Here is a 12,021-nt window from a genome sequence, read left to right as displayed (position 1 = left end):
GAACCCAAGTAGTCAGATTGGGCCAAGAGAACCAAGAGGTGACTCGGTTCCACAGACTTTGTACAGTCTCGCCCAGTTTGGAAAGGTCGAAGGCAACGGGGGTTAACTTGATCTTCCCAAGCACTTTAAGGTCTGATTCCACCTGTTGGGAGAGCGGGGGGTATTAAAACTGGTCCCCCCTTCTAAACAGTCGAAGGGTGACCGGCGTTTTCGTTGCCATCTCGTCAGTCGCCGCCGTCATCAGCAGAGTTGGAGGCCTGATCTGATGGTTCAGGTTGAAGGCTTGTTGGTTTTTTGGGCAACAGCTCCGTGGCCTCCTCGGGCGATGTCACGGTTCTCACCAGTCTTTCCGGAACCCACACTGGTTGACGTCCTGGCTCCTGGGGAAAAACACAAACAGAGCCTCTGGCCCAGCTGAGCACGGGGTCAGGGCCTTGCCACTGTCCCGACAGGACATCCTTCCATCGGACTAGACCTCTATGTGGAGGACTCGGAGTGGTGTGTTGAAGGGCAGGTGTCATTCCCTGTGAATTTTCATTTAAAAAATTGTACGTAAACAAGGCTATAGACAGTTGAGCCTTTGGGGACAGGCCGTGACCTATTCCCCCTTTCTGTTTCTTTAGTAAGTCTTTGATGTCTAAGATGAAAATAGACCAATGCTCTGGCAGAGCTGAGAGAAGGGGCAACCCCATCTGAACAGGTCCTAAGGACTCCATGCAATTATTAATGGCTCTTAAATCATGTAACAATCTCCATCTGCCTGATTTTTTCTTTATGACAAAAATAGGGGTGTTCCAAGGTGATGTGGAGGGAATGATGTGGCCCTTTTTTAGCTGATCTGACACTAGAGTGTGTAATGCTGAGAGTTTTTCCTGTGATAAGGGCCACTGAGGCACCCAGACTGGAGTCTTAGTTTTCCACCTTAGTTTTATAGGTGTGGGTGGGAATCTCTCCTCAGTGGCCCCTAGGAAAAACCCAGGCCTCGTCTGTCAGAATTGGAGACAGCTTGTATAGGCCTTGCGCGCCCGTGCAATGAGGCTCCTAAGGCTTTGCCGGGGACATATCCCATTCCTTTTAACAAGTGCTTAGAAGTTGGAGAGCAGCCACTGGTCAAGGTAACGTCCATCTGGGTTAGAATGTCTCTTCCCCACAGGGAAACGGGCAGGGCTAATACATAAGGCTGAAAACTACCTTGATGTCCTTCCTCATCTGCCCAGTGGAGGGCAGTGGCACTCAGCATGGGTGCTGAGACCTGGCCTATTCCTCTAATGGTGTCCTCCGCCTTGCACGTCGGCCAGGTGGAGGGCCAGTCTTGTTGTCTTATAATTGATCGATCGGCCCCGGTATCTAGCAGGCCCAGGAAGGATCTGCCTTGTACCTTAATAGTCAGCATGGGTCGAGACTCCAGAGACATATGGAGGCCCTCAAAAACTTCTCCAGAAGACCCAAATCCTTTATCTCTTCTCTGTCTGGGTCTACTCGGAAAGAATGTATGTAAGCTGGGTAAGAGCAAGAGCTGTGCCAGCTTATCACCTTTTGCAATGACCAGAGTACCTTGCTGAGATTGTACCATAATTTGGGCGTAACCTGTGAAATCTGAATCTACAACGCCTGGTATGACTGTTAGTCCTTTCAGGGCTGTGGATGCCCTCCCTATTATGAGCCCAACAGTCTTCGTTGGTAAGGGCCCTTTAAAGGAGGTCCCTATCAACTGGACACCCATGGAGGGGGTCAGTACGAGTCTGGAGGTGGCACAGAGGTCCAGTCCTGCTGATCCAGGGGATGCGCGAATTTGGACGGGTGTTGTGTCGCCGGATGGCATGCAGGGGGGTCCACTGAAAGGGTGGACCCCCTCTGCCCGTTTTTTGGGTCCTGTTCAGGACGGCCAGAAAGGCGCACACCCTGCGCATTGAAGGCTGACCTACAGTCTTCTGCGCGATGGGGTCCCTTGTGGCAACGGCCACATAGCCTGGTTGCCGCATATGGTCTACCAAACTGTTGAGTGGCAGGTGGTTGGCCTTTATTGGGACAGTTTCTCTTAATGTGTCCCAACTGGCCACAATGATAACATCCTCTTGGCTTTGTTCCTAGGTCTTTGGATTTCTTTGCAGCTACTTGTAAGGAGCTGGCTAGCATGGCAGCTAGACCTGCATTAGTTAACGGGCTACCAGCATCTCTGCAGAGCCGAACCCATTCCGTCAGGTTTTTTCCTCTGTTTTGTGCTAGGATAACTTTACATTCCTTATTGCACTGCTCAAATATCATTTGTTTAACTACAGTCTCTGCCACTCCTGGATCTGAGAAAATTCTCTCAGCCGCAGTTTGCATTTTGGCTACAAAATCCACGAATGGTTCAGTGGGGCCCTGGTGTATGCTACTGAGTGAAGCTTGAGCCTCTCCCTGGCCTGCCAACTTTTTCCAGGCGCCTATGAAACAGCGGAAAATCTGTCCATAGACTTCTTGAGGGAACCCTGTTTGATTCTGGGAATGGGCACCTTTCCCCAATAGCATATCTGCATTCCACCCGCCATGTCTCCCCGCTGCGTTTTTTGCGGCTTGTTCCTCAGCCAACTCCTCAAACCATGCTTTCCAATCTATGTATCGGCCTGGTGGCAAAGAAGCATGGGCCAACTGATATATATCTGCGGGTGTATGATTCAGGGCGGAAAGGTTTTCAACCATATTCAATGTAAAAGGAGCATTGGGGCCATACTGATGGACAGCTTGCCTCAATTCCCTTAAAACTTTGTAATCATATGGCTCATACTGGTTATTACCTTGGGGATTGATAATAACCGGGTACATCTCTGAGACTGGTTCTGGCTTAAGCGGCTGGTAACCACCCATCATACCGAAAGGTCTAAAGGCTGAAAAGGGGTTCCATTTCCAGAAATGTCTCCCTCCATCACTTGGTGACGTAAGGTCTCGAGGGCTCGCGTACGCAGGCGGGGGGTACGGCTGTAACTGCCCTTCCCATGACCAGCCTGCAGGGGGCTCCGGATCTCGCAATGGAGGGCAGACGGAATTACCTGATGCTGCCACTCGAGGGAGCCCTTGCCTACCATCCACCGGAAGGCGCTGCGTCTCTAGGGGCGCAGCGGTAGGCGCGGGCGGGGCAGAGGGCAGCGGGGGCGAGACCGGGAGCCCCCCCAGATCGATCAGCAGAGGTGCGCCTGCACTCTCGGCCTCGTCACTATCTGACTCTGAGTCAGAGTCGTCTGAACTAGCGCCAGACTCTGGCGGCTTACAAGTGGGCAGCTCACTTTCACAGGAGCCGTCCGCTAAAAGGGTCTTTAAGGGAGCTAACAAAGGTAAACTTCCGGACTGCCCCATGTTTGCAGTCGGCACTGTACTTTAATCACTCGGAGAGCTCTTCCGAGTCCCCGGGGCTACCTGAAAGCCCGCGGGCCTTAACTCTCATGTAATAAGAAGTACTCACCTTCTCGCGGTGATCAGGCGCGGGAAGTCCGCTGCGAGCTCAGGATGCACGTCCTTCTCAGTTCAAGAAGAGACAGTACGGCTCTCCTTGCAGAAGAGGTGTCGAGAGAGGAGGTGCCCCGTACGGGCCACCACTTGTCCGGCGCCATCTCGCTCAGCTTCTGGTCCCCGGCCGGCGGAGGGAACAGGAGGGAGAGAGAGACAGACGCAGACAAACCGACTCAAGTGACAGACACGGGTTCGAGACACGCTGCAGTTGTGAGCACAGACCTTTACTGGAGCTAAGCTTGCAAGCTCTGTTACAAATTCCGCGCGGGGCAGAATACCCCGCGGGGGAACAACCTCTATGCGGCCGTCAGGTACGGCTCCCTATGGGTCGTCTCCCCCCACCCTGTCCGGGTAACCTCTTATATACTGTGCCCAAACCCAATAGGTTAGTGCCACGTATACAGAGGTGATTGGAAGATAGGGTTGGTGGGCGCGTGCGTCATTTGCGGAAGCAGGATGTGAGCGCCATCTTGGCTCACTCGATGGGCGGGGGGAACTCTAGAGCAGGCTGCAGCGTGTCCACTAGGCCCAACCCGGGAGGCGGCTCTCCACAAACCATGAGCAATGACCTCAGGCACCAGCCACATGACTTCCTAGTGGACAGAGAAATTCTAGACACAATTTGGCTTTTCTTCAGGGTCAAGGTATCTATCTCTGGATGCCTTAGTTTGGACATTTTTATGGTCTTAGTACTGTAAAATTGTTCCCCTTTATAAAAGCCAGTCCATTTCCTGTATATTTCATTCCATCAGCATTAACAAAGTGGAACAAGGGGTCTTTCACAAAATAAGATGGCAGGAGATTAGTGTTTTCAAAAGAGTTTATTCTCAGTTCTTATTTTGTGGATGACCCTGAGACTGGTAGACTTTTAACTGAAGCTCACTGCTTTTTTCAGGCAGCCCCTCAATCTAGCTCTCACCTCTTATCTTTTTTACTTCTTTTTCCTTCCACTCACCATTCTATATTGATGAATATTCTACAAAATAAATGGCCTACACTCTTCAAAGTGTCTTTGATGAATAAAGACTCTGCCTTTTCAAGATTAAAAGGATATATTCATTGAATGATTGTTTATTGGATATTAAAATGCAGGTATAGTCATAGACATAGTTATAAATGAAAATGTAAATATAGATATAAATTTGTTATTGAGATATTTTGCAACATTCACATAAGATATGGAAATGTATAATAGAGGTGATCTAGTATTTATCTCTTTATGTTATTACTTGCTTTTCAATCTTTGTTATTAATTTATACTTATTCAATCTAGGTTATATATATTGAATCTGGTGACAGTCACATTTCATGTTTTCTTCTTGTGAGCATCCTGTTATTGCAGCACCATTTGTTGAATATTTGTTTGTTTTTTATTTCTTTGTTTGCAGAAGTGCATGGGTGGGGAATTGAACCTGGGTCTCTTGAATGCCAGGCAAGAATTTTACCACTGAATTATACTTGAACCCATTTCAATCTAGGTTTTCTTTAAGGTTAATTTAATTTTACTGCTTTCCTAACATGCTCAAACACTGTTACTTTGAGTAATAAGGAATGTTTTCAACCATTTGCATGCTTTCTGCTATTAATTCCATTTTTTGATATTAATATTTTCAAATATGCATTTTGGACTGGGAGAGTTCTGTAACTACTGGAAGGTTGGCCTGAGTTCTGAAACTTTCAAAGTAGGACAACAATTTTATCTTTGCCTTCACAGTCCAAAAAGTTGCATCATATTTTCTATTATTTTTTCAGGAGTCACAGTATATGTTCTCTGTCTCAAATCCATTGCCTGAAATAATTTTCTTCTGTATTCTATTCATTACAAATTTTGCAAAATGATATACATGTTTGGAGAGTTAACACTCTGATACTGTTCACGTTGCTATGTCTAGATGTGCAAATCCTTACTTTGTTTTAATATAAAATATAATGTTTTGTGCATTAGACAAGAAAAATACAAATGAAAGTAAACAAAATATATTTCTTGTTGCAATGACATGTAAAACATATTTATCTCTACTTTTTCCCTTAAAGCAATAAAATAAGAATGAAATTACAAGAAAATTTGTCCCTACTAAGCCAAAGAAAAGGTGGAAAGAAGCCACTACAGTGTGGAAATAACTGGTGCTTTGTATGATAAGAAAATTCATACAAAAGGGGATAAAACTACACCTCTGATCTCCACTTCAAGACTGAAGAAATGACTATCTCCCAACAGAATTGGTGGAATGTAGGGGCTGCAAAGGCTGAAGTAGAGACACATCAAACTGGAGAATAAAAGGCACTGCAAAAGTTGGAGGTGGGAATGAGAGCTATACATTTCTAAGGGTATTCAGATATTTAATAATGTGGTGCATTAATTTGTTCTAAATGTGGTTTGTCAAATTCTGGTAGTGAACCCTCCACAGGCAGAACCTTGGACAATCCCTTTCTGGAAGAAATGACTCTTTGGAATAATTGATGTTTAAAATCCTTAAAATCTCTGCAGCACTGGTCAAAGAATTTGAGCTGTTCACAAACCCAGATGATGCTCATTCTACCACAAATAAATATCCTCCTCTTAATTATGAGCCAACACTTTAGGGTCATCTTATGCTTGGGTAAAGTATCTAATTTAAAGGCAGGAACATAAGAAAAATAATATTAACAGAATTAAAAGTGAAGAGGAAACAACCATTCCAGATAATAGAAAAAAAAACTAAAACCCATATTAAATGTTTAAATAGGGAAAATATGTTAAATTATCCCTCTAATGACATAAAGTAGCTCAGTAAGCTAGAGCTAGTTTTAAATATGTGAAAGTTCTCTCTCAGAAATAAAAGTATCCTTTTTAATGCTGGAAAAAGTGTTGCTGCACATTCCTAGATGTTGTTATATAATAGAGAAATTGAAAATTTAAGAGAATAGTTTTGACAATGATATCAACAATGAAAGCCAACTAATAAAATACCAAAATGAGGAAAGAGAAAGGAAAGAGAAGAAAATTATCAAAATATAAAATAAAAAGATTGTTCCTCAGAATGAAATAAATACATTTTTAAAAAGTATGTAAAAACCCAGAGCCACAAATTAAAACAGAAATAAAATTACTATGCCATGACATATCCTTGTAAAATTCCAAAGTAATGTAAATAGAGAAACTCTTCTAAGATAATCAAATAAAAATATATAATATAAGTGAAAGTGAATTTATGTAATAAGCCTTGTCTGGGTGGAGGGGAGAGGAGAAACTTGCAAATTTATAGAAAAACAATCATTTGTATAACCCAAGGAGCAATATATGAAGATTTGGAATGCTTGCATATTTAGATGGTGTGTTTATTGATTGTTTTGCCCCTCTAAATGTAATATTATGATTTTAGAATTATAGGTATAAAATGAATTTCTTCCAAAAATAAAAAATCTTAATCTGAATAGTTTAACCCAAGATTTTATGGTAGACTAAGTAAATAAATAAACAGTAAATAAGTTTTAATGATGAAAAATATTTTATGCTACATAATGAAATATATTCCCAGAAACATTACTCCTATCCCACTTTTCCAGTACCTGACTCTCCAAGACCATCAAACTCACAACCTCACAACAAGAGTACTGCCATAGCTTTCTGTTTTCCATGCCAATCAATTCCCTGAACAGTCTGTTTTTGTCAGAGAGTGATCAAGTCCAATATAAGTGTGATCATATCACTTCGCTGCTCATGGTGTCTGTAGTTTCCTCTCTCATTTGGTAAAAATTGAAAACACATCCCATAAATGGCAATGTCCATGATGTTATCATCTTTCCTCATTTCCTCTCCGGTTCTTCTCCTTACCCACTCCCATGGGGCTGCAGTGTCCTCTGCTGGTCACCTGGATCCTACCTACCTTGGGGATGGACTTTTTATGAACCTTCTGCCAGTCAAATTCTTCCCAGGTAGGCAATCTCTGTCTCCCACTACACCACAGCAAAATCTGGTGGTTAGAGCAATGATATTTCCAATTACATCTGGGGTTTGACTCACTGCATTGATTCTAATGAAGCGGAGCCATGGAAGCTACTCAAGAAGACTAATTGCAAGATATAGTTATTTATAATTTTAACTATAAATATGCAGACACTGACAAAAAATATGACATACTGAACCACTAAATACTCAGAAAGATTTTATTATTGGCTGATACCAATTAAAACAGACAATGGAAGCAAAGTAGCCTATTTATTTTTAGGCTAAATTTCATATCATAGTCAAAAGTAGTTAAAATCCTTATATAAGCACTTGTGAAAATAAAACAAAGAATTAATATTCAAATCATATTATTGTCAGGTTTCTGAATTGTTCAAGGTAACAGAACCAGATTTTCCTAAGGATGAAATTCAGTGGATAGGAATGTTAAATTTGTCTTTTTCTTAGTTTAGGTATTCCAAAAAGTTTATGTTTTTTAATATTCCTGGCATATTTATAGCATATTGTCTCAGAAATATATATAATGAGTAAAGTGCATGTCATTTAGCTCAATAAGCTGAAAGTGTACTCAATTTTAAAACCACAATAATTACACAATAATTAATGAAAGATATATAATAAGTAATAAAGAAAGAAAATTAATAATAATGATATGTTCTAAAAAATACTACAATTTTTAGCCCTATAATAACATTTTTTGGTAACTGAGTCAGTTAGAATGACCAAGAAACCTGCCTTAAAGTACTTTTCCTTGTATTATTTCCTTCTCACTAAAAGCACAGAAAAGTATGGTTAAGTTACCTATATGTATACATATGGTCTTGAACATTTTTTACTCAAAAACTGAAAGGGAATGAGTGATTCTTATTATTAAGAATTCACAGCATTTTTACAAATCACTTGTTACAAAACAATAGGTCAAACTGTTTTTATTATACATTTTTATATCAATCAAGTTGTTTACCTATTGAATGTAACATATACTGTGCTGGTTTGAAAAACCATGGGTTAATCCTAATGCAATATTGAGGGGGTAGCTGTTTCTTTTAATCCTGATTCAATATTGTAGGTTGGAAACATTTGATTAGATTTTCTCTATGGTCATATAGCACACCCAGTTTTAGGCATGATCTTTTGATTAGATGGAGATGTGACTCCTCCCATTCTAGATGGGCCTTGATTAATGTACAGAAATCCTTAAAAAGAAGAAACATTATGGAGAAGGTAAAAAATGACAGAAACCTCTGTTTGAATCAATCCAGCATGATATGAATGTTTGTCATTAACATTGCAGCAAAAATAAAATTTGAATCATATTTTCAAACATTGTTATTCAATATTCCTTGTCTTGCATGCTCTGACATGTCAGCTGTGAGAAAAAGTCTCCATATTTTGCTCATTTTCTGCATTTATGTTGGAAAAGCAACTCTGCCACTAAGATCCAATTTTCAATAGCATATATAAATATACAAGTACCTATTTTTTCTAGTTTGCTAGTTGCTGGAATGCAATATACCAGAAGTGGAATGGCTTTTAAAAAGGGGAATTTAATAAGTTCCTAGTTTACAGTTCTAAGGCTGAGAAAGTGTACCTATTGCACAAGGCTATATAGAAATGTCCAATCAAAGGCATCCAGGGATAGATACCTTGGTTCAAGAAGACAGATGAAGTTCAGGGTTTCTCTCTCAAGTGAGAAGGCACATGGTGAACACAGTCCCAGTTTCTCTTCTGGTTGGAAGGGCACCTGGTGAGCAAGGTGTCATGTGCTAGCTTTTTCTCCTGGCTTCCTGTTTCATGAAACTCCCCAGGAAATTTTTTCCTACTTCCCCTCCAAAGGTCACTGGCTTGTGGGCTCTCTGCTTCTCATAGCTATGTCATTCTTCTCTGAAGTCTCTGAATCTCTCATTCTCTAAAATGTTTCCTCTTTTATAGGACTCCAGAAAACCAATCAATACCCACCCAAATGGGTGGAGACACATTCCCCTAATTCAGTTTAACAACCACTTTTGATTGGGTTACATCTCCAGGGAGATGATCTAATTACATACAGTATTGGAAAGGGCTTATTCCACCATTATGAAATTGGATTTTGATTAAAACATGGCTTTCTAAGGGTACATACATCCTTTCAAATCAGGACACTATTTTATTTAGTTACACTATTAAAATGTTTTGTGTACATTAGAAAGAAAAATACAAATGAAATTTAGCACAACAAAATTAGGATTACAATAACAGATTTAAATATTTATCTTTACTTACTCCACAAAGACAAAGAATGGCTAAATTATGAGTAAATTTTATATGCATAAGCACAAAGGCAATGAGGAAAGAAGTCACAAAAGAGGGGACTCATTGTGTACTCTGTATGATAGGAGTGTTTGTACACAAAGGGACTAAATTACCACATGTGCTCTACCACAAAAGTGAAGAATCTACTACCTCCCTGGAAGAAATAATGGAATGTACAGACTGCAGACATTGAAGCAAAGAAGTAACAGGCTGGAGATAAAGACACAGTATAAGGTAGATGGGAATGAAAGATCAAGGAAATGAAATTTTTTAGTGAATATAGATACAATAAAATGTGGAGCCCTTAATTATTCTCAAGAACTTTCATGTGATGCTGGTAACAATCTTCACTCAATTGGGACAATATATATTTTTTTCTGGAGTAACTGATTCCTTGAAATCCCCTTAAAATTTTCACATATCCTTACAGTGAAGTTCAGTTCATCAAGATCCATGTGTATTGCACTTGCAATATACTTCCTCTTCTTAAATATGAATTTGAAGCTGAAGATTCTCAGATGTGGATGGATGATCTATAATTTCAAAGACAGAACAAAAGTGTAATAATATTGACAGAAGTAAGAGTACCTTAATAAGCAGAGATATTGCAAGGAAGAGAATTAAACATTAACACAAACATGCAGAAAAATCTTTTATGGCAAAAAAGAGAAACCCTCTAAAGACTACTGGTTAAAAACAACTCATAAAAGCAGACAAAGTTCTTTATATTTGGAAATATTATAGAAGAAATGAAACCATAGATAGAAATATGGAAGAAAATATTAGATAAATTCCCTAAAGAGTAAAGATAAGAAATAGAGAACTAGAATATTGGAAACAAAGGATAGGAAACAATATAAATGATGGAAACTATACTTAAATAATTCTAGATAAAGCAAAGAGAAAGGAAAGGAAGGGTAATTTTATTTTAAAAATTACAAAATTATTCATCAAAATGAAGGGAATTAATTTAGAAAGAAAGGACCCAGACCCAATAAATCCCAGAGAAGTAACTTAGAAAGAAAAATAGAAATCTAATGTTGTGACAAAGTCTTGTGCAATTCTAGAGCACCAGAAGTAGAATTTTCTAAAATTATCAAATTCAAAAGAAAGAAAAAAAGAAGGGTGAGGGAGACAGAGACAGAAAGAGAGAGAGTGAGGCATATACATTTAAATGTTGTGAGATTATCATGGAATGATTCATTAACACAATTGCAAGTTACTAGTGGGGCAGAGGCAAGAAACATAAAAAATATAAGGAGAATCAATTTTCAAATTAGATTACCTTGCACAAACAAGGCAGCATATTGGGAGATGCTAGAATTTTTTCATATTGATCATATATTTGTTGTTTGTTTTGGCCTTCCAATTTGTAAAACTATTTCACTGCTTATGGATTTGTTGGGTTAAATCTAATTTCTTTTGAAAATTAAAACTCATTAGGGCAGGCCATTCTTGCCTGCCATGACAGAGGACCTGGGTTCGATTCCCGGTGCCTGCCCATGTAAAAAAACAGAATAAAATTAAAACTCATTAAATATATCTTCAATTGAATACAATATTCAACCCAAGAAAATAGGATTAGCATATACTAAAATATATACCTCTTTCAGCTGGCAAGGCAGACAGGAACATCTGCTAACTTTCTCCCTTGACTTCTTCATGACGATTTGCCAGTGGCATTTTCCTTTTGTCTCTCTGCCATAGTTTGCTAGGTGCCAGAAGGTGATATACCAGAAGCAGAATGGCTTTTATGGGGAAGAATTTATAAAGTTGGAAATTTACAGTTCTAAGACTGTGAAAATGTCCCAATTAAAGCAAGTCTATAAAAATGTCCAAATTAAGGCACCAACAAGATGTTATCTTCACTCAATAAAGATTTATGAAGCTCAGGATTTCTCTCTCTACTGGAAAGGTACATGGTGAGCATGGTGATGTCTGCTAACTTTGTCTCCAGGCCTCTTGAGTCATGAAGTTCCACCAAGGGCTTTTCCCTTCTTCATCTCCAAAGGTCATGGACTACATAGGCTCTCAACTCTCATGGATCTCATAGCTCTGTAGCTCTTTCCAAAATGTTTCCTCTTTTAAAAGATTCAAGTAAACTAATCAAGACCAATCTGGAAAGGGTGAATTCACATCTCACTCTACACAAATGAGTGTGTCACATCTCCATGGAGATAATATAATCAGGCTTCTAACCTACAGTGATGAATACGGATTTTTTAAAAAATGGCTGCCTCCACAAGGTGGATCAGGATTAAAACACAGTTTTTGAGGGTACATAATTCTTTCAAAAT

At 39.8% G+C, this 12,021-nt stretch overlaps 1 long non-coding RNA gene across 2 annotated transcripts in view; it reads left to right on the top strand.

Annotated features, from left to right (window-relative positions):
• LOC143673084 (uncharacterized) overlaps positions 1–10,877 on the top strand; it is a 29,666-nt gene extending 18,789 nt beyond the window's left edge. For both annotated transcript variants that reach the window (XR_013170187.1, XR_013170188.1), the window contains exon 3: positions 5,521–10,877. This is a non-coding gene — a long non-coding RNA (uncharacterized LOC143673084). The remainder of the gene's footprint in view (positions 1–5,520) is intronic.
• Positions 10,878–12,021: the final 1,144 nt, after the last annotated feature.

Source organism: Tamandua tetradactyla, unplaced genomic scaffold (assembly GCF_023851605.1).
Source record: "Tamandua tetradactyla isolate mTamTet1 unplaced genomic scaffold, mTamTet1.pri scaffold_118_ctg1, whole genome shotgun sequence".
NCBI classification, from domain to species: Eukaryota; Metazoa; Chordata; class Mammalia; order Pilosa; family Myrmecophagidae; genus Tamandua; species Tamandua tetradactyla.
The sequence above is the reverse complement of the archived record's forward strand: the minus strand, read 5'-3'. Positions and strand labels throughout refer to the sequence as shown.